General features: G+C 47.7%; 1 non-coding gene and 1 pseudogene across 1 annotated transcript; both read left to right on the top strand.

The window, feature by feature from the left end:
- The first annotated feature begins 10390 nt into the window (after positions 1-10390).
- LOC120687030 lies at positions 10391-10499 on the top strand. The gene has a single exon (XR_005680533.1). It is a non-coding gene; the product is annotated as a small nucleolar RNA R71 (small nucleolar RNA).
- A 3933-nt stretch (positions 10500-14432) lies between these two features.
- On the top strand, positions 14433-17834 carry LOC120686636 (annotated as a pseudogene).
- The last annotated feature ends 1720 nt before the right edge of the window (positions 17835-19554 follow it).

Below are 19554 nucleotides of genomic sequence, written 5' to 3'. Positions count from 1 at the left end.
TGTGATGGACTACTGGTGCTTGTAATGGAATATTTGAGCTTGTCATGAACTTCTGGTGCTTGTAAGGCACTACTAGTTGTGTTAATGGCTTCACATTTTGTGACTTCACAGCTATGGTTTCTGCTTTCTATTGTGAAAATCGTGTCATCGATTTCTGCATACTAAACACTGGCCTAGAAGTAGCAAAGCAACAGCAGGGGGGATGGAAGGGAGAAGGAAAGTAACAGCAATGCCTTGTCTCATTTTTGGATGACATTTGTCGTGCCACCCTGGCTGGCGCGACAAATCTGTGCAGTCACACCACCGAGACACAAATGCAGGCCTTTCTGGGCATCGACACAAGCTGGCATGGCAGAACGCCCTTGACGCGCCATTCCTAGTGGCGCGTCAATAAGGCACTATCGCGCCACTAAGAATGGTGCGAGAAAATCTTCCTGCCACGCCAACGGCCCACAAATGCAGTCGATTCTGGGCTAACCGACAGGTTGGCGCGGCAGAACTGTGCTGTCGCACCAGTACCTCCATGCATACACAAAACCCCTGTTGTGATCCTTGTGGTTTTCGTTTGGTTAAAATAGGGCGCCATTCTTTAAATTGTTACGCTATTTTTTATTTTCCGTACCAAATACATATATTGCACAGACGATGACCCAGCCTTTTCAGTCACTAGGCTTTTCAGTTAATAGGCTTTTCAGTGAATTGGCTTTTCAGTGCTTTTCAGTGAATAGGCTTTTTAGTGTTTTTCAGTGAATAGGCTTTTCAGTGCTTTTCAGTGAATAGGCTTTTCAGTGCCTTTCAGTGAATAGCCTTTTCAGTGCCCAATCCTTTCAAGCATGTCAGCCAAATTAATTAGACTGGACCAACTGCACACCATTTCCTGAGTACTATAAATGGACCCCAAGCATCTCCTTCATGCTGAGCAGTACAGCTAGCCATCGGAACAAAAACTGAGAGAAACCATATCGTGGATGCAAGGACGCATCGATCCACCTCCTCCGCACCCAAACTTAGAAGTAAGAACCAGAGCATTCTACGGTGCCCACAATGCCCTTCCAGTTCAATTCTGGCCACATTGTCATCATGGAGACGATGCTGTTGTACGGGTCTATGAGCTTTTTGGGGATGTGCTTCCATTGCCCTCACTACGAGGTTATTTCATATCTATGTTTTAGGCCATGTTAGACAATTTCTGTAAACACGTACCAATCTAACTCACTTTGATTGAGCATAGACTTCAGATTGTGGGTTCACTTACTGGATTGATGGTGCTATGGAAGTTCATGTTTAAGAATACATACGTCACTTGCACGTACTGAACCAGCAAAAGGATATAGAGATCAATATGAAGCATGATCAAATCAACCAACTTGTGATTGAGAGTCAAGAGAAGTCGACGATGGCCGAGCGCATCGCACAATTGGAAGAAGTGCTGCGCCTGGAGCGTGCCAAAAACTTGACGAGACGCTTCATGCCACCGACAGTTTCAGGACGGCGGAACTATTATGGTTAGTGGACATGGATTTATGTGGCCCTATCAACTTATGCATCTCTAGTTGCGAATGTAATCTGAAATTATCCATCTTGTATTTCTATATCCATGTTTTAGGTGTCTAGTACTTTTAATTGCAATGCGGAACTATCCGTCCATGTAACATGTGTTTGTTCTGTCACTTGATATGTAGTGATCCATCTAACATGTCATGTTGCACCCTAAAATAGTTGTTAAACAATGGAGATGACCCATCATTACATTGCACAAGATACAAACTAAGTAAATTCCAAATTTTATAACCATACAATGTTTGAAACTAGATATAAAGTCTCATACACATACGACAACCACATGAATAGGTAAAGCACCTAAATAGTCTAGCAATAAAGATAGTCCATCACACACATAGTCGAGCCATACATAGAGTCCATACATCCATAAATAAAACTACCTAATCAGAGTCACCTTCAATCAAAAGATCTCCCCAACCATCATCATCATCATCATCTCCATCATCTTGGACTACAGCTTTCCCCTTTCTTGCCTCAATTCGGGACACTATGACCTCTACTTCCGCTGCATTCATTGCCCACCACTCGTCATCATCTCCATCATCAAAAACGTGGTCATGGTCAGAAGCACTCTTCCCTTTGTCCTGCACTGCACTATTCCCTTGGTTATTGACTACATGTGTGTCAATGGGCAAGTCTTGGACCACTGTCTTCATTGCCTCAATCTGAGAAGGCCTCACACGTACTTCCGCTCCGGCTAAGTCAGCCATGAGTGCTTTCATTGCCTCCAATTGTGCCTCTTTTGCAATTTTGTCTTCCTTTGCTTTCAACCTTACCGCATCAAGGTCAACACCCCTTAGGGCCTCTTTCCACTGAAAGTGGTGTTCCCACGTTCCATTACAGAAAACCTTCGTAAAATCACATGCACGACGTTTAGCCGCATTTATCTTTTCTTCCGAGTATCTGCTTCTGTTCTTCCTCCAAAAAGTGATGAGTTCCTCTCGACACTCAAGACTAAGTTTGCCCGAATTCCCATGTTTGGCAACTAAATCAACGGCAACTGGACCAAAAAGTATCCTTTCGCCAGGAAGAGGAACTTTGTACTCACGCCTTATCTTGTCCTTTTCTTCAAGGGTCCTCGTCTTATACGGTCCGGAATAACGACCCAACTTAATCCTAAGTGTTGACATTTCTTAGCGCAATCACTAGGAATGGTTAATCCTTAGCAACAGCGCCAGGAATGCCTGTTGCCAGTCCTTAGTGCAATCACTAGAAATGAGGGCGCCGAACCCATCCTAGCAACTACACCCAAGGGGTGCCACTCTCGTGGTATAATCAATAAGATTACAGATGGATCCGCAAGCGCATGGATATACCGTTGTAGAATTTCACCCGGAGAGTAAGGGTATCGTTATTTATTTGTCCAAAGGACGGTAGTGGCAAAGGTATTGTACTCAACATTAACCATGACATTGTGCCTCAAGCAAAAGGCAATACTCTAACAGGGGTAAGTACAGATAAAGAATAAGCAAGTGTAATGTGACATAGCACACATCCATACTCCAAGAGGAAGGAATAAAGGAGAGAAACTATAAAATAAAGAACTACTCTATCCTACATCAAGTCAGCTGGAGCTTAGGCTAGGTTAGGTGTCCTAGTGCTTCTATCCAAAGCTGGGGTCATGTTAGATCATGGTTAGGACAGCAGGTGTCAGGAAAATGGGATAGCGGGGAGAAGGTCCTGTACCGGAGTACATCCAGTCCCATTACCTCTTTGCATGAACTCCTACACCGAAACCGAACGTCGGGGAGTACGCTAGAGCAAGTCCGAAAGCACAACGAACCTCTATCCGTACCCGGATCTTTTGGCCTAACCAAGACCGTATCATAACTTATGAACGATCTAAGCATGGATTGATAAACTATAAAGATAGTTGTCGGTACCCTGTAACAGGGATACCCACTTCTACTGCAGCAAGGCAGGACTCGCGTAGTCATCCGTAACTACACCATAAGGGGCGGAGCAGCCGGGCCCCACGGGTCAGGCTCTTACCTCACCGGGCCAACGGCCCCGGACACGCTCCCCGCTCTGGGACAGGTCCGGTGACGCCACGTGTCCCTGAGGAGGGGAAGCTCCGAACCAACAGCCGAGGGCTCAGACACCCCATAGGGGTCCGGGACCTCCCGCATCCATCCGGGCCTCCCACGCGCGTGGAACCAACATACCGCTGGGGGGAGGGGGTCCGGAGCCGCCACGTGTCCCGCAGGCGCGAGTATTCCGCTGGAAGACTCGCCCACCCACCGCATTCAATGCGGTGGTTGAGGCGTGCTCTGCCACCGCGGCACGCGGGGTAGCCTTTGTCAGTCCTCGCTGTAGACCGTATATTACCGAGGTACACAGTGCAGCCGCATGCACCGCATCCGCACAGAGCCCGTCTGCCGCATTAAATGGATACGACGGCACGGCACTTTTCCATCATGCCGCCTACGCCGCAAGCTACACGGCCCATTCAGCTACGCTGCAGGCGACGCCGCAAGCTACGCCTGGCGCCGTTTCGACAAGACAGCGCATGGGTATGCTGGATGGAGGATTCCCGCGGGCAGACAAGGAAATCCAGGAATGAGATCTCCTTCGCCTGCAACGCCATAATGTATGAACAGTGCGTTATTTTATAATACCTCGGTTGGGCCCACCTGTCGGGGACCCAACGGCCATGTACGCGCCTCTCTTGAGATATAAAAGGGAGGCGCTCGCTACAGATAGACGGACGGACTCTGGACTCGGCACTAGGCTGGCCAAGCTCTCTCAGATCCTGGGACTCAGCTTCATAACACAAGCAATACAACACACAGTGGACGTAGGGTATTACGCTCCGGCGGCCCGAACCACTCTAAACCAGCTGTGTTCATCGTGTTCTTCCAGCGAGATCGAACTAGTCCTAGCTAACCCCCGAGTACTCACCCTCTGGGCTCAGGCGGGTGCATTCCGCCACCCGGCTGTGGTTTACCACACCACGACAATAGTAAAGCAACCATGACAGAAATCTATATTATGAATAGAAGTCTGACAAGTCGGATACAAAGCCATACCAGGAGCCGAGGATTGCTCAACGACCCCGAGGACAACTTGCTCGCTAAAGAGAACTAGCCTAGCTCCACTACCTAGCTAAGAGAGCAAGAGAGAGGAGAGCCTTCTTGGAGAGAATGGAATGAAGTGTGTGTGTGTGTGTGTGTGTGTTGAGGGGGTGGAGAGAGGCCCTATTTATAGCTCTAGAGGTCGGTTTCCCGCCAACGCACATATGGAAGGTGATGAGGTGCCTTGGCAGCTACTCCTCCTCGAAGTGCACCTGGACGGGAACCAGTCCAGGTTCGGCCGACCCCACCTGGTAGCCCCTTGGCCTGATCCTTTGCTGAGTGGTTGATTCGTTGGATGTTATCCTTATCCTCTAGTGCATCTTGCGTGGAGGCCCCATTTCCTCTGACATGCGGGCCCTCTTTGTAAGGGTGTGACGCCGGATGCGATATTATGCGTAGTTGTATGGCGTCTGCTGCGTGTTTTCGTCTTATTCTGCTCCTGCTCATGTGAAATATACAAAACTCAAAAACAACTGTGGAGCGAGGTTAGTGATACAAATATGTGAGTAAGGCATGTGGTTTTCCTTTATTATTGAGTATAGTTGACGGGTGGAAATGGCACTTAAGCACTATCAACAACTCCCCCAAGCCATCCCTTTGCTCATCCCGAGCAAAGTTTTAGACTTAGGTTGTTGATCAGGAGTTGCTACAATGTCGCATTCCTGACTTATGCCCAAGGCACAACCGAGTGTTCTTACCTTTATTCTGAATAAGTTGGCCTTGTTCGCACCTTTTACCTTACTCCTATGGGGCTTATAGCATCATCCTCATCTTTGGTGGTTGAGGGTCAGAACGGCTTGTAGAGTACCACTTACCACTCCTTTGTTCAACCGTCAATCCGGAGGTTTTATAAAGTTTTTGAAAAGAAATATTGTAGTTCCTCGGGTGATCTCTCGGATCGCTCAATGTGTTTCATTCCTCACCAAGGCCTTTTTATGCGCCTTTCTTTTTCCATCCTACTTCTAATGACTTCTTTTTGGTGGATCTGTAGGTATGGAGGATATAATGGCAAACTTGCTTCTCATATTTCGCTAAGTCAAAGACCGGATCCAAAGGAGAAACAAGTCATAAGCCTTGATCAAGATGTGCAAGTGTATGGATATTTTTGGTGGATGATGGATGAGAACTCCTTTATATGAATTCTCTTTCCCTTGTAATGTTTTCGGTATGGGCTATATTTTCCTTTTTCTCTCTCTCTTTTTTTTTGACACACCTTGTGGGTGTGTGGCATACCTTCTTTGGGTATGCATCTTTTATTTCTTTTTGTATTGAACCATACATTATGATGATAACTTTGGAGAGAGATAAACATGGTACATCTTGGAGTTTTATTTGTGGATGGATAGGGGATGTACTTGCTATCTTCCATGTGTAGAAGTATAGCAAGTGAGTGGACGTGTACGTGATCTTGATCATGGGCATATGAAGTGATTCTCTCAAAGGGTCACAATAATTTGATAAAGCTCAATGAGAAGACAAGTTGCATATGTAGAAAAGGCTTTTCAAACTTGTAACTCATATGGCTCTGGATAGGAATTGCATATCACCGAGGAACTTTATTTTATTTTTGTATTTTTGAAAAGAAATACTCCGGATATCAAGCATCACGTAGGAGAAGATCATAGCAACTCTTTTCAGCCATATCATAACCCACAATAACCTAGATTCGAATTATGCTTTTCGCTACCCACAAGTTTCAAGCTTAAGGTTTGAAAAATTTAGCCACCAAACTCAAAACTTAGGCAGAGCACAAGATTGTAACTAGGCGTAAGAAAGGAACTAACAGAGCAACTATTCATCATCTCAACAAGGAAAAGCTACACATGCTTACTACACATACTGGAAAGCAAGTAAATATTTTTGGGTTTTTATGGGTTTTGCCAATTTTTATTTGATTTTAGTTATGCAAATTTTTATGGATTTTCAGAATTTTGCAAATTTTTGTTTGGTTTCATGTAAGGTTTTGAAAGCAGTAAAGATAGAGTTTGATACAAGGTACCTCTCATGGGGGTCCTCCCCCAAGCTAGCTTCAGGCTCATTGCTGCTGGTTGGGATTAAACCCAGCCCAACGGTAGTAGGCCCTCCACTCCTCCTGGGATTGCTGCTGTTGCTGCTCCAGGTTGCGGATCCTCTCGCCAGTATATCGCTGCTAGTTCTGTGTTGACTCGATGTGTTGGCCCAGCGACTCGTCGATGTTGGTGTTGCGCACGTTCAGCTCGCCCATCTGCCGAGTCAGAGTGTCGAAACCTCTGGACGAAGCTGTATGTCGCGTTGGTCCGCTGGAGCTGGAACTGGAATTGGTGGACCGGTGCCCTGAGGCCTGCCATGCCCACTCAGTGGAGCTGGCACTCTGCCATGACGAACCTCCAGCCTCATATTGCTGTGGTTGAGGCTGAGGTTGCTGCTGCATGAACTCCTCCCTTCTGGCCCTGCTTCTTGTAACCCTGCCAGGAAGACCAGAAACACTATGCCGGCGGCTCTCCTCTTGTGGAACAAGAGGGATGGTTAGTGAACGGCAGTTATATAAATGATACCCTACATTTGGCAACGGGATTTCATTTGCACAACCAAGTGAAAAGAAAATCAAGGAGTCATCCGGGCCTTACTTGAGTGTGTGGCCTTGAACCAAGTATGCCTCATCGATCATAACACGGGGCTCCTCAATGAAAGGAACAGGGTTCCCGTCTAAGATTCCCATGTTTGATGCGATGCAGGTAACCAAAGAAATGCATTCAATAGGACCCTCCATCTGAAAATTTGTGAGCCATTGCTTAACCATTGCTTATGCGGGGGAGATTCGGATCTTGTTGACCATGGCGTATAATATCATCAACTCATCGTTGCGCACTGGTCATAGATCATCTCTTGGAAAGTGAGTGATAGCCACCCACTTGTGCATCAATCGAAGAGTCGGGTTTTGAATGTCATTGCACCGAGGTGCAAACTTGCCATGAACAACTTGACCCAAAATCAAACCCCAAAACTCATGTCGATCAAAACCGCGGCAAGCTTTTGCACGGGAAACTGGCAAGTGCGCGCTAAAACCAAGGAGGTGACTGAAATTTCTCCAATTAAAATAGCGTTCAACTCCAAAAAGTCGGAAAGAAACACCATCGTCCACCTCCCGAAGAGTGCAAAGAAACTGGATGGTGAGGAGACGAGAACCATTCTCCTCAACGGGCACAAAACCATCCCATCCAACCGCATGCCAAACATGAGCGAAGTCAACGTCCATACCTGTTTTTTCGAGAAGGTCCGGATCAAAGGCGCTGGTATGACCCAAGCTTCGATTCTTGATCATAGCGTAGGCTTGACGCTTGCGGTCATCTTGCAAGTTGAGGTATGGTGCATCATCTTCATCTATCTTCATGTCCTCGGCTTGCGGTTCTGTAGCTTGCTCCTCGAACTGTTCTTCTTATTCGTCTTGCTCATAATCCATTGTAGTCGGTGTTGGTGCAGGTTCAGGGGAATGATGAGAGCTCGATTTGCCCTGCGAATGGGACGAGCCCAACCTCGTCATCCTCTTGAGAGCTCCGGAAATTTTCCGCCCCGCACCTCTCATGCTTGCAACAAGAATGAACAAGAACGAACGAGAACAACTCGATTCGGGTTATGTTAGTGAAATGAAAATGAAACTCTTACCCAAAAGTTGTTCCTCCAAATATTTGATCAATCTTGCAGCAAAGAAATGAGAGAGAGTGTGTTCTTGCAATCAAACTTGAGTCAAAATCCAAAGGAAACCTGAGCAAGAATGTGTGAGAGGGAGTGAGAGTGGAGAGAGTGAGCATGAGAGCTCATCACCCCTCTCTCGGCCACTATTTAAAGGAATTTGGGCGAGTGCACCCGAGGAAGAGCCATGCACAACGGTCAGGTAGCCGTTGGAGAAGGTGGGGCCCAGGAGCCGTTGGTCCTGGGTCGGCTGACCTGTGGGGTCAGCCGACCCTAGGGTGGGCCCCCTGGTGCCCCCTTTGGCCAGATGATTTCTCAATGGTTATGAACTTTGGAAATATGGTGCACGGCGCAAAGATTGCTCGAAAAGATGTCCAAATTATTTTTCCCAAAGGATTTTAAAACTCGGAAAATATTTTTGGTCTTTTTGTAAAAAGGGAAAAATGCTAGAAAAAATTCCAGTATGCAGAAAACAATTTTGAAAATTTCAAACATGCAGTGGAGAAAAACAAATAAGGTGCAAAGAAAATGTTGAAAAGCAGATGAAACAAACATGAGATAAATACCAATTTACCTTTGGCAAGGACGCGTCGTTTATAGTCCGACGTGCACGACTTTTTTCCATCATTCTTACCATTCATCGGCTTTCCTGGAGAACTGGACGAGGCCGAACTCTCGATCTTCCGCCACAGCTTCTTTTCCTTCTTCTTTCTTTTAGGTGCGGAGGGTCGTTGTTCTGGCTGGGGTTCTGATGCACCACAGAGTGCTTGCCCTTCACTGTCTAGTTGGATCATGAAGCGCTGCTCTTCCTTCTTCTTGAACCTGAAAAACATATCCTCCCTTCTGATATAGAAATGGATTTCTCCCTTTCCGTCATCGATCCTTATCTTGGTAGACCATAGAAAACGTCGCCCAAGTACGAGGTCGACTCCGAGGTCGCCCTCCATATCCATTACCACAAAGTCGGCAAGGACGAAGGAGTCTCGTACTCGTACGAAAATGTGTTCAGCTATCCCTTCGGGATACCGAATGGTTGAATCTGCAAGCTGTACGAGCATAGTTGTCGGGGAAAGAGCAGGATATTCAAGTGCTTCATATATTACTTTGGGCATTATATTCACGCTTGCCCCCATATCGCATAGGCATCGCTCGAAGTTTTTGATGTAGATCGAGCAGCTGATCATGGGGACCCCTGGATCCTCTTGCACCGTTGCCACCATGCAATCCCAAATGTCGTTCCTTGGGGATATTACCTACCTGCATGGTTATTGCGTGGTGGCCTCTGGGACGAGTTACCCCATCCGGTAGACACCATGCTGACATTTTCAACAGGAGACTCGGGTTGCCCCGGGATCTTCCCGCTCTCAACAACAGGTAACAAAACAGCAATTTGTGCAAGCTGGGTTTCGATCATTTTGTTGAAACTTAACTAGTTTTTTAAGAGTAGAAGACAAAGCTTCAAGCTTAACATTTAAACTTTCCAGGGATTTGTCATTGGCCAAAACTTTGTATTTATATTTTCGTTGATTTTAACTTGGCCAAGAACAAGTTCTCTCAAGGGAGGTTGGTTTGAATTGAAATTCGAATTATAAGAAGGATTGTAGTTATTACCTCCCTGAAAAGGTGGACGTGGCTAGTTCCACCCCTGGCCTCCTTGTGGTGGACGGCACCCATTGTTGTTGTTGTTGTTGTTGTTGTTGTTGTTGAGGTATGCGCAGGCTTCACGGGTTTCGGGGCAATCGTTCTCCGAATGTCCATCGTTACCGCAGACTTTGCACGTGAAGTGCAAACCCATGGCGTAAACGGGAGCATGGATCGGTTGTTTGCTCCCTTCCTCCATCTTCTTGATTAGGAGGTCCAGCTTCGTGGCAATCATATCCGTCTCTTTGATGGTATGCATGCCTTTTGTACGGGGTTGGAGTCGTTCATCACTCCACCCCTGATTGGAGACCATCTTCTCGACCAATTCTTTTGCTTTGGCGATAGTCAAGTCGAGGAAGGCTCCTCCAGTAGCATCATCAATGTTGGCTCAAGATGTCGTTGTGAGCCCATTGTAGAAGCTTTGCAGGACGAGCCACTCGTCCATGCCATGATGAGGACAGGCGAGGATGTATTCCTGCAGCCTCTCCCAAGCTTCTGGGATGGATTACATCCCTGTCTGCTGGAAACTTGAAATTCTCCCGCGCAGGGCATTTGTTTTGCCCAGTGGGAAGAATTTTGCGAGGAATGCCTTGGAGCATTTGGCCCAGGTGTCGATGTCCTTTTCTTTATAAAACCACTGCTTTGCCTTCCCCAGGAGGGAAAAGGAAAACAGATGAAGCTTGACAATGTTGGCGGCGACACCCCGTATGACAACGGTGTCGCAGAGCTCCAGAAAATTCTGCAAATGTGCATTTGCGTCCTCGTTCGGCTTGCCACAGAATGGGCTTGCTTGCACCATGTTGATGAGGCTTGATTTGAGCTCGAAGTTCACATCCCTGACATTGATGTTGGGGCCAGTGGCCACATTGTCGGTGGAGAGGACGGAGAACTCGCGGAGAGTCTTTTCAGCCATAGCCTCAAGAACGAGGGGTGCTTCCGAAATGGGTTCCTGTGCCGGAAGGATAGCGAGAGGAGGAACAACGCGAGGTCGTGCCCTTCTCATGAGCCTCTTTGGATTGTCTGTGTAGTTTTCTGGCAGGGAGAAACCGGTCATACATTACCCCTGTCTTCTTTCAAATCAAAAATAAAAGAAGACATAAAGTGACATTAGCCTGAAAGAGTAAAAACTATATCCTGAGTACAAGGTCTAAGTTAATATCAGCACAATAACTTTGTTCACATGCCGTCCCCGGCAACGGTGCCAGAAATTCTTGTTGACATTTCTTAGCACAATCACTAGGAATGGTTAATCCTTAGCAACAGCGCTAGAAATGCCTGTTGGCAGTCCTTAGTGCAATCACTAGAAATGAGGGCGCCGAACCCATCCTAGCAACTGCACCCAAGGGGTGCCACTCTCGTGGTATAATCAATACGATTACAGATGGATCCAAAAATGCATGGATATACCATTGCAGCATTTCACCTGGAGAGTAAGGGTATCGTCATTTATTTGTGTCTCAAAGGACGGTAGCGGCAAAGGTATTGTACTCAACATTAACCATAACATTGTGCCTCAAGCAATAGGCAATACTCTAACAGGGGTAAGTACAGATAAAGAATAAGCAAGGGTAATGTGACACAGCACACATCCACACTCCAAGATGAAATAATAAAGGAGAGAAACTATAAAATAAAGAACTACTCTATCCTACGTCAAGTCAGCTGGAGCTTAGGCTAGGTTAGGTGTCCTAGTGCTTCTATCCAAAGCTGGGGTCATGTTAGATCATGGTTAGGACTGCAGGTGCCAGGAAAATGGGATAGCGGGGAGAAGGTCCCGCACCGGAGTACATCCAGTCCCGTTACCTCTTTGCATGAACTCCTACACCGAACCCGAACGTCAGGGAGTACGCTAAACGCAACACCGCTGTTACACCGGACGGACAGGGCTGTCACCACCTGCCGTCTACCCCAGTCACACCGGGGAGCACGGTCATATCCGAAGGATCCCGCATACCCGAGCACGACGCTCATGTATGAAGTCACTACTCTAGTGTCCCCAGGTCTCCCACCCTTTGGATGGACGAGTAAAACACTAGAGCAAGTCCGAAAGCACAACGAACCTCTATCCGTACCCGGATCATCTGGCCTAACCAAGACCGTAGCATAACTTATGAACAATCTAAGCATGGATTGATAAACTATCAAGATAGTAAAGCAACCATGACAGAACTCTATATTATGAATAGAAGTCTGACAAGTCGGATACAAAGCCATACCAGGAGCCGAGGATTGCTCAACGACCCCCGAGGACGACTTGCTCGCTAAAGAGAACTAGCCTAGCTCCACTACCTAGCTAAGAGAGCAAGAGAGAGGAGAGCCTTCTTGGAGAGAATGGAATGAAGTGTGTGTGTGTGTGTGTGTGTGTGTGTGCGTGTGTGTGTGTGTGTGTGTGTGTGTGTGTGTGTGGAGAGAGGCCCTAGTTATAGCTCTAGAGGTCGGTTTCCCGCCAACGCACATATGGAAGGTGATCAGGTGCCTTGGCAGCTACTCCTCGTTGAAGTGCACCTGGACAGGAACCAGGCCAGGTTCGGCCGACCCAGGGGGTCGGCCGACCCCACCTGGCAGCCCCTTGGCCCGATCCTTTGCTGAATAGTTGGTTCGTTGGATCTTATCCTTATTTTCTAGTGCATCTTGCGTGGAGGCCCTGTTTCCTCTGACATGTGGGCCCTCTTTGTAAGGGTGTGACGCCAGATGCTATATTCTACGTAGTTGTATGGCGTCTGCTGCGTGTTTTCGTTTTATTCCGCTCCTGCTCTTTTGAAATATACAAAACTCAAAAACAACTGTGGAGCAAGGTTAGTGATACAAATATGTGAGTAAGGCATGTTGTTTTCCTTTATTATTGAGTATAGTTGACGGGTGGAAATGGCACTTAAGCACCGTCAACACTAAGATCCTCCCTTCCAGGAAAGGTCTGCCAGTCACAGGTTCTTCCCTCCTACACAACATGAAATGTATTGGCCAACTGGATGACAAACCAAAAAGTTAAACAACCATAGAAGGGGAAAAAGTCATTTACCCAAAAATTACCGAAAGAGTTGCCACAATACCAACCGTAGCCCAACTCCGTTGGAACGACACCCCTTCGAGCCAAAATGCCACATTTGCAACGAGGTCTTGGAGCCCGCTCACATGGACATTTCTCCTTACCACTCTCAAATTCTTTAATTTGCTCTTCAGTGTAGTACCAGTTAATCTTGGGGCCATAGATGTACTCCTGGAAGTCACATAAAGGCCATCCATCCTGCATGAAAAAAGGAATATACAATTCAAAGATACTCGGTTAAATATTAGGTTATGTTAAACCAATTCAAAACCATTGCTAACGAATCTTACATGAGTGGTTAGCCTGCAACGGAAGAATGGAGTGAATTTTTTAGGGAGCTCAAGGTTGGGATGCTGCAGCTTGGAAGGATGTCCACAGTAGCAAAGGGGAGGGTTCTCCACGCGGATGCACGCTGCCGCTTGCTTTTCTTCATTGGTCATTGGAGGAGGATTAGGTTGAGGAGGCACCCACCTCTTGAACTCATTGAGTGGCTTTGTCTCATCCTTATCATATGGGAAAAGCCGGATCCTAGGGTCAAACTTGTCTGGTCCATCAATCCATTGAAAGAACATACACGGCTTTGTCCAGTAATATGTATCTCTTCCGGCACTCACAGTGTGCATTTCCCACTTAACAGAACACATGTAGTACGCTCTAGCAGCTGTGGTCGGCCACCTAGATTGCTTCACCTCTGCCGGAATACCACATTCACAATTTGGGACAGGTAGTGCTGGAGGGACTGGGGCATCATCGCATCTTACTATAGGATACTGTATCTCAACCTTACGCTTGCGTTCCGCCATCAACCTAAAGACAATGTCATTATTGGACATCCAAATAAGTTAAATTGCACTACTCAATCCTAGAATTCATATTAATCGATGCAGATAACCATCTACGTATCAAATAAAACTCTAATAATGAGTACACTTTCAACTACAATACATAGTAGCACAATGGAGAAGTATCTAAATGTTAGACATCCGCAATCATTTTCTCCAACTCTCCATTTTCTTTATACATACTCCGTGCAACAACTGAGCGAAATCATCTATCTACAAAGAAAGCAACTACACAAACAATTCCATGTTGCCTATTATCCATGAATGAAACTCATATTAATAGGTCCTCAATCCTAATATCAGTCCCTCTACTCAATCCTAGAATAGATATTAATCGGTCCATGCACGCACTACCTCACGTCCAAATCGCGAGCAGAGTACCATCTACGTGTCATCCAAAACTTTAATCATGACTACACTATCAACTACCACATCATTTATCAAATCAATATCCAAACCCTAATCACCTTGAACCACTAATGTACATGGTCAAACGAAGAAAAAATAGGGGCAATACCTTCGGAGAAGGATGGGGAACAATTTCCCCCACTTTTCTCTCCACAAAACGCCGGATTTTAGAGGGATCTGGGGGGGCGAATGGCCGGCGGCGGCTTGAGCAAGCCTCTCGGCTCGGGCAGGAGGGGGAAGAAAGGAAGGGTGGGGGAGGAGGGGGCCGACGCAGGCCCAGGACAGCGCCTGTCGCGCCAGGCGGGGTGGCGCCACAAGCTTGTCGCGCCATTGCATGTGGCGCGACAGGCCTGCCCACGTCACCTGTCTGCGTGGCTCGCCGCAACCCCTTGCCACTGTGGCACGCCTGTCGCGCCACCCGGACTGGCGCAACAGAGGCTAATTGTCGCATCAGTACGGATGGCGCGACGAAACGGGCTATGCCGTGCAAATAAAGCGGCAACCGGGTTAAAATTAAAATATTATTAAAAAAAGATTAAAAATAAAAAAATCTCATCCCAACAGCTTGAAGGCAAATCAGAGGGGAAGGGCAAAATTGCTATTTTGAGAAAAATTGGTAGTCGTCCGATCAAAACAAACGTTAACCCTAACAGAATTAGTGGCAGTAGTGACACAAAGGTCACGAGTAAAATTTGACGATGGTACGTTAGGCATGACAACTTTTGTAGTGGCAGTTACATAATCTTGATCTTTTAGAGAGTCTTTTATATTGACGTGTTGAATTAAGTGAGCAATTTTTTTTTGAAAAGGCAATTTTTATTTGTTGTTGGCCTAAAATTCATCCACAGAATTCTAGCATTTAGAACTATTAACGTGTTTACGAGCGATAGGCTAATTGTTATGAAATAGCATACGCGTGTTCCATGTTCTTTTGACAAAACCATCGTGCTCTTCCTCAACTGCTCCCAGCAAAACCATCCCAAACACGCTACCCTTTCTTCCATTTCAAACTTTTGCAAATCACAAAAACCCGTCTCCATTTATTGTTGTAATAAGTGCCAAGAAAATAAGAATAAGAAGACAAAGAAAAGTTGAAAAGAAAACAAAACCCACTCGCGGTTACGCTCGGCGGTGGGCCACCAGCCCGTTCGGTTGGTTGATTTTGGCTAGACGATACTGTAGCAGCTGGTTTTTTGTGAGAGGATAAGTACTGTAGTGGCTGGTATTGTAGCAGCTAGTTGCGTAACAGCTACTTGTTTGAGGTAGGGACTCCACCAAACCTGGGGGCGAAAATTCAGCTACAGTACCAGCCAGCCCATCCGGCGCACCCGAACGGGGCCGCGGCGCCACAAAAGCTGCAGGCGAGCAAAGCCTGATCTGACCTGACCGAGTTCGAGGAGGGTGATTGCTGCGTTTGGTTCCGGTCGAAAAAAATTTCGCGAAAAGAGAATTTTGTATGTATGGGTGTATTAAATGAAATCTATTTGAAAACTTTTTTATAGATGGATGTAATTTTGCCCGACGAATCTAATGAGTAATTAATTCATGATTTGCTACAATAATACTACAGTACCTTTCTCTAATCATACGGTCAAATACCTCATTAAATTCGCCAGTGATTTTGTAATTAGACTTTATAAAATACTATTAAATAATGGTCAGAGGTAAAAAAAATCACGAAACTGTTTTTAAGCCCAAACCAAACACACAGTAGGCAGCAGCATGCGCAGCGCCCCCAGCTTCCCCGGTCTGCTGCGCGGCGTGCCCCGCCGACCCGCACTCGGGGGCCACGTGACCGTGTCGGGCCCCTCCGCCACGCCACGTCTCGGCTCGCCGGCGAGGCCGCGTAGCCGCATCACTGATTGTCCGCGTCGGCATGGCCACTCTTTCTCCTGCCGCTGCCAGCTCCCGTCTCGCCCGTTTCCGTGCGTTTGGCGGCGTGGGTGAGAGACGAAACGGGTCCGCTTTTCTTTTTTTTTTTGAGCAAACGGGTCCGCTTTTCTTGCAGACATGGCAATACTCCCACCGTCTTTTTTTTAGGTTCACAGACCAAGGAAGACATTAACTGAGTTTTGCTTCACTTTTTTCACTTCGTACTCAGCGCAGCCGCAGACATCTGCATGGCGGCATGCAAGCCACAGCCAATGGCGAAAGCATTCCGGCCCTAATCCATCGGCACCCGCGCTAATCCACCAATGGCGCCATGCAGATTTAATTGCGTCTCCAGGAACGAAGTGTTTTTTTTTACTGCGACTCTACAAACGAAGCGAGAGAAGCGGCCACAGACCAGAATACGACATCTAATTTCGACTTTTTTCAAAATCTTAATACGACATCTAAAAAATCAGAGGGAGTATTATGCACTACTAGAAAAACAGCCGTAGTCACCGGTTGAAAGGAGGTATAGGTACGGTTTTTGAACCGGTACCCCGAAACCGAGACCTTTGGCCTCCTCTTTGTCACCGGGTAAATCAACTGGTACCTAAAGTATTCTTTGGCACCAGTTGAAAATAACAACCGGTACCAAAGGCAGTCACCCCGTTCCATCGCATCCTCTCCCGTTCCCTCGTATCCTCTTCCTTTCTCTTCCCACCTCCCACCAATCATTCAAGAATCAACCACAAAATATTGGATCGACATATACAAAATCCATATATAGATTTATCATTCAAAGAATCGATCACGGATAGATACAATCAACACCCATCTTTATTTCAGAAAAGTAAGAAAAAAAAAGAACCAACGGCTGGGTGGTGCCGCTCGCCGCCGCGGAGACCCTCGCCGGCCGGGAGTTGCTCGCCTGCCACGGAGCTCCTCACCGGCCGCGCGGAGCCGCTCACCCGCCGCGGAGCTCCTCGCCAGCCGTGCCCCGGCCGATTCCTCCTCCTCCCCGGCAGCGCCGCTCGCCTCCATCGGCCGCTCCATCCGCTCCCTCCGCCGCGACCACAACCAGATCCACTCCTTCCACGCCATCGGAGACTCCGACCTCGACGCCGCCGACGCCTTCCAGCGCCGCGCCGCCGACCTCCTCACCGACCTCCACGCCGACGGCCCGCCCGACCTCCTCTCCCTCACCTGGACCACCCGCCTCCTCGACGCCTTCCTCCTCTGCCTCGAGGACTTCCGCGCCCTCCTCTTCAGCCCCGGGGCCGCCGCCGCACACCCCCCACTCTACCACCTCGTCGCCGACTTCTTCGACCGCGCCATCAAGGCGCTCGACCTCTGCAACGCCGTACGCGACGGCCTTGACCTCGTCCGCCAGTGGCGAAACCATCTCGCCATCGCCGCCGCCGTCCTCTCCGCCCCCGCCGCGCCGCTCGGGGAGGCCCAGATCCGCCGCGCCCGCAAGGCGCTCACCGACCTCACCATCCTCATGCTCGACGACAGCGGGGGCGTCGTCGGCCAGCGCAACCGCTCCTTCGGACGCGCCAACAAGGACGCCCGCCCCCAAGTCCAGGGGCACCACCGCCGGAGCAGCAGCGGTCCTTGTCGTGGAGCGTCTCCCGGGCCTGGTCCACAGCGCGCCAGCTGCAAGCCATCGCCGGAGGCCTACCGGTGCCCCGCCCGCACGAGAGAGTGAGAGAGGGGTAGAGGGATGAGAGCTAGAGAAATGAGATGGGTAGAGAAACGCGCGAGAGAGAGGACGACCAGCACTTAGAAATATCCAGACGCGAGAGGCATTGGTACCGGGTGGTTTCTTCCACCGGTGCTAATGTCTGCTTCATAAGCACCGGGTCGTGCCACCACCCGGTGCCATTGATGCATGGCCAATTTGGTACCAGCTGATGGATTTAACCAGTGCTTTTGTCAGTGCATTGGCACCGGTTTGTGCCGTGGCGCGCCTTGCCAGTGCTCGGCGCAGGCCAAGAGTACCGGCTATTGATGCAGCCGGTGCTGATGTCTCCCATTAGTACCGGTTCCAGCAACAAGTGGTTTCTTTGGCCTGGATCTTTGGCTTGTTTTCTAGTTGTGATGGGGGGCCTTTTGGCATGGCTAATCATGGAACCAAATGTGTCGCGTCACTGTTCGCTTGAACTAGTCTATTATTTCAGTTTGTTTCAGATTATTCTCTCTCACAGAATACTATTGAATACACTTGTCTAGGCTTAAAACTCCATGGAGGAGAGCACTACTTACCCATTTGTTTCAGTGCTTAGGCTTGAGATTGACAGCTAGGGCAGAGATTCTGAGGCTGGGTCATCACACTGTCCTAAGAGACCTTTCCTTTTCAAGGCATGACAATTTGTATTTTGCTTCTTATTTTGCTATTGATCTACTGAAATTTTGCTTCAATTTGCCCCAAAGCCCAACAACAGTTTGGGAACATTAAGGATCCTTTTGGTTAGGTTATGAGCTGTGAAAATGTTGTGATGGTCTGTGAACCGTGAAAAAAAAACTATTGTGAGTTCAGAGTTGTGAGAAATGCTGCTGAAGGCATGAAGAATTGTTTATATACAAACTGCTCTAAAACACTATGTTGTTCACTGATTCACATGTAAATGACCATTCTAGAAAGGGGAATTTAATTTTTAAGTTTTCATCCATTATCAACATATTTTCCACACAAATAGAATGATAGCATTTGATATAGGGCTGATATAATGAAGTCCTCCTCCGTCACCATTTCCCCTATTGTATTTACCAAAGCATCAGTTATTCTATTGCGAATTGTATTCATGTTATTCTCATTCCTCACATCAGCTAATCAAAATAGATAAATTATTAATTTAATTCAAAGCTCGAATGAAAAAAATAAAAATTTGAAATTAAAAAGTCAACCACGCACGCAACGTCTCCAACTCTCAATGCGCGAAACACAAAACACGAAGCAGCATGCAGCAGGCCTAGTGGGGTCCATAGTGGCAAGTGCACATAAGTCACGCTACCACACAAGGGGCACGCGCACCACATTGCAGTGCACCAAACACGAGCAGACCGGTTTAGGAGTATTTGGAACCAGACGGTCACCGGTCTAATAAAAAAAAAACAACCGTGGTTAATGTGAATGGAACTACTATAGTCTCTGGTTTGGCCCTTTACCATTCAAACCGTTGGTCGTCTTAATAATTATGCTAGTGACACTCCCGTGCCATATGCCTGCATATGACGAAATCACTTTGTGAGGAATGTTGAGTACTCTATCCTGCCTGTGATGAGTGAATTGTCAACCGTGCGGTGTGATCGTGCGCTTGGTCTTTGGATTGCAGGTACACGGGCGTCGAGTGTCGACGGAGAGTTGCCGTGGAGGAGCTCAAGCCAGGCGGCAGCTGTGGCGTCCACTCCTGGATCGAGGGCGCAAGCGACGACGGAA

The sequence above is a fragment of the Panicum virgatum genome, chromosome 8N, assembly GCF_016808335.1.
Source record: "Panicum virgatum strain AP13 chromosome 8N, P.virgatum_v5, whole genome shotgun sequence".
In the NCBI taxonomy this organism is placed as follows: domain Eukaryota; kingdom Viridiplantae; phylum Streptophyta; class Magnoliopsida; order Poales; family Poaceae; genus Panicum; species Panicum virgatum.
The sequence above is the reverse complement of the archived record's forward strand: the minus strand, read 5'-3'. Positions and strand labels throughout refer to the sequence as shown.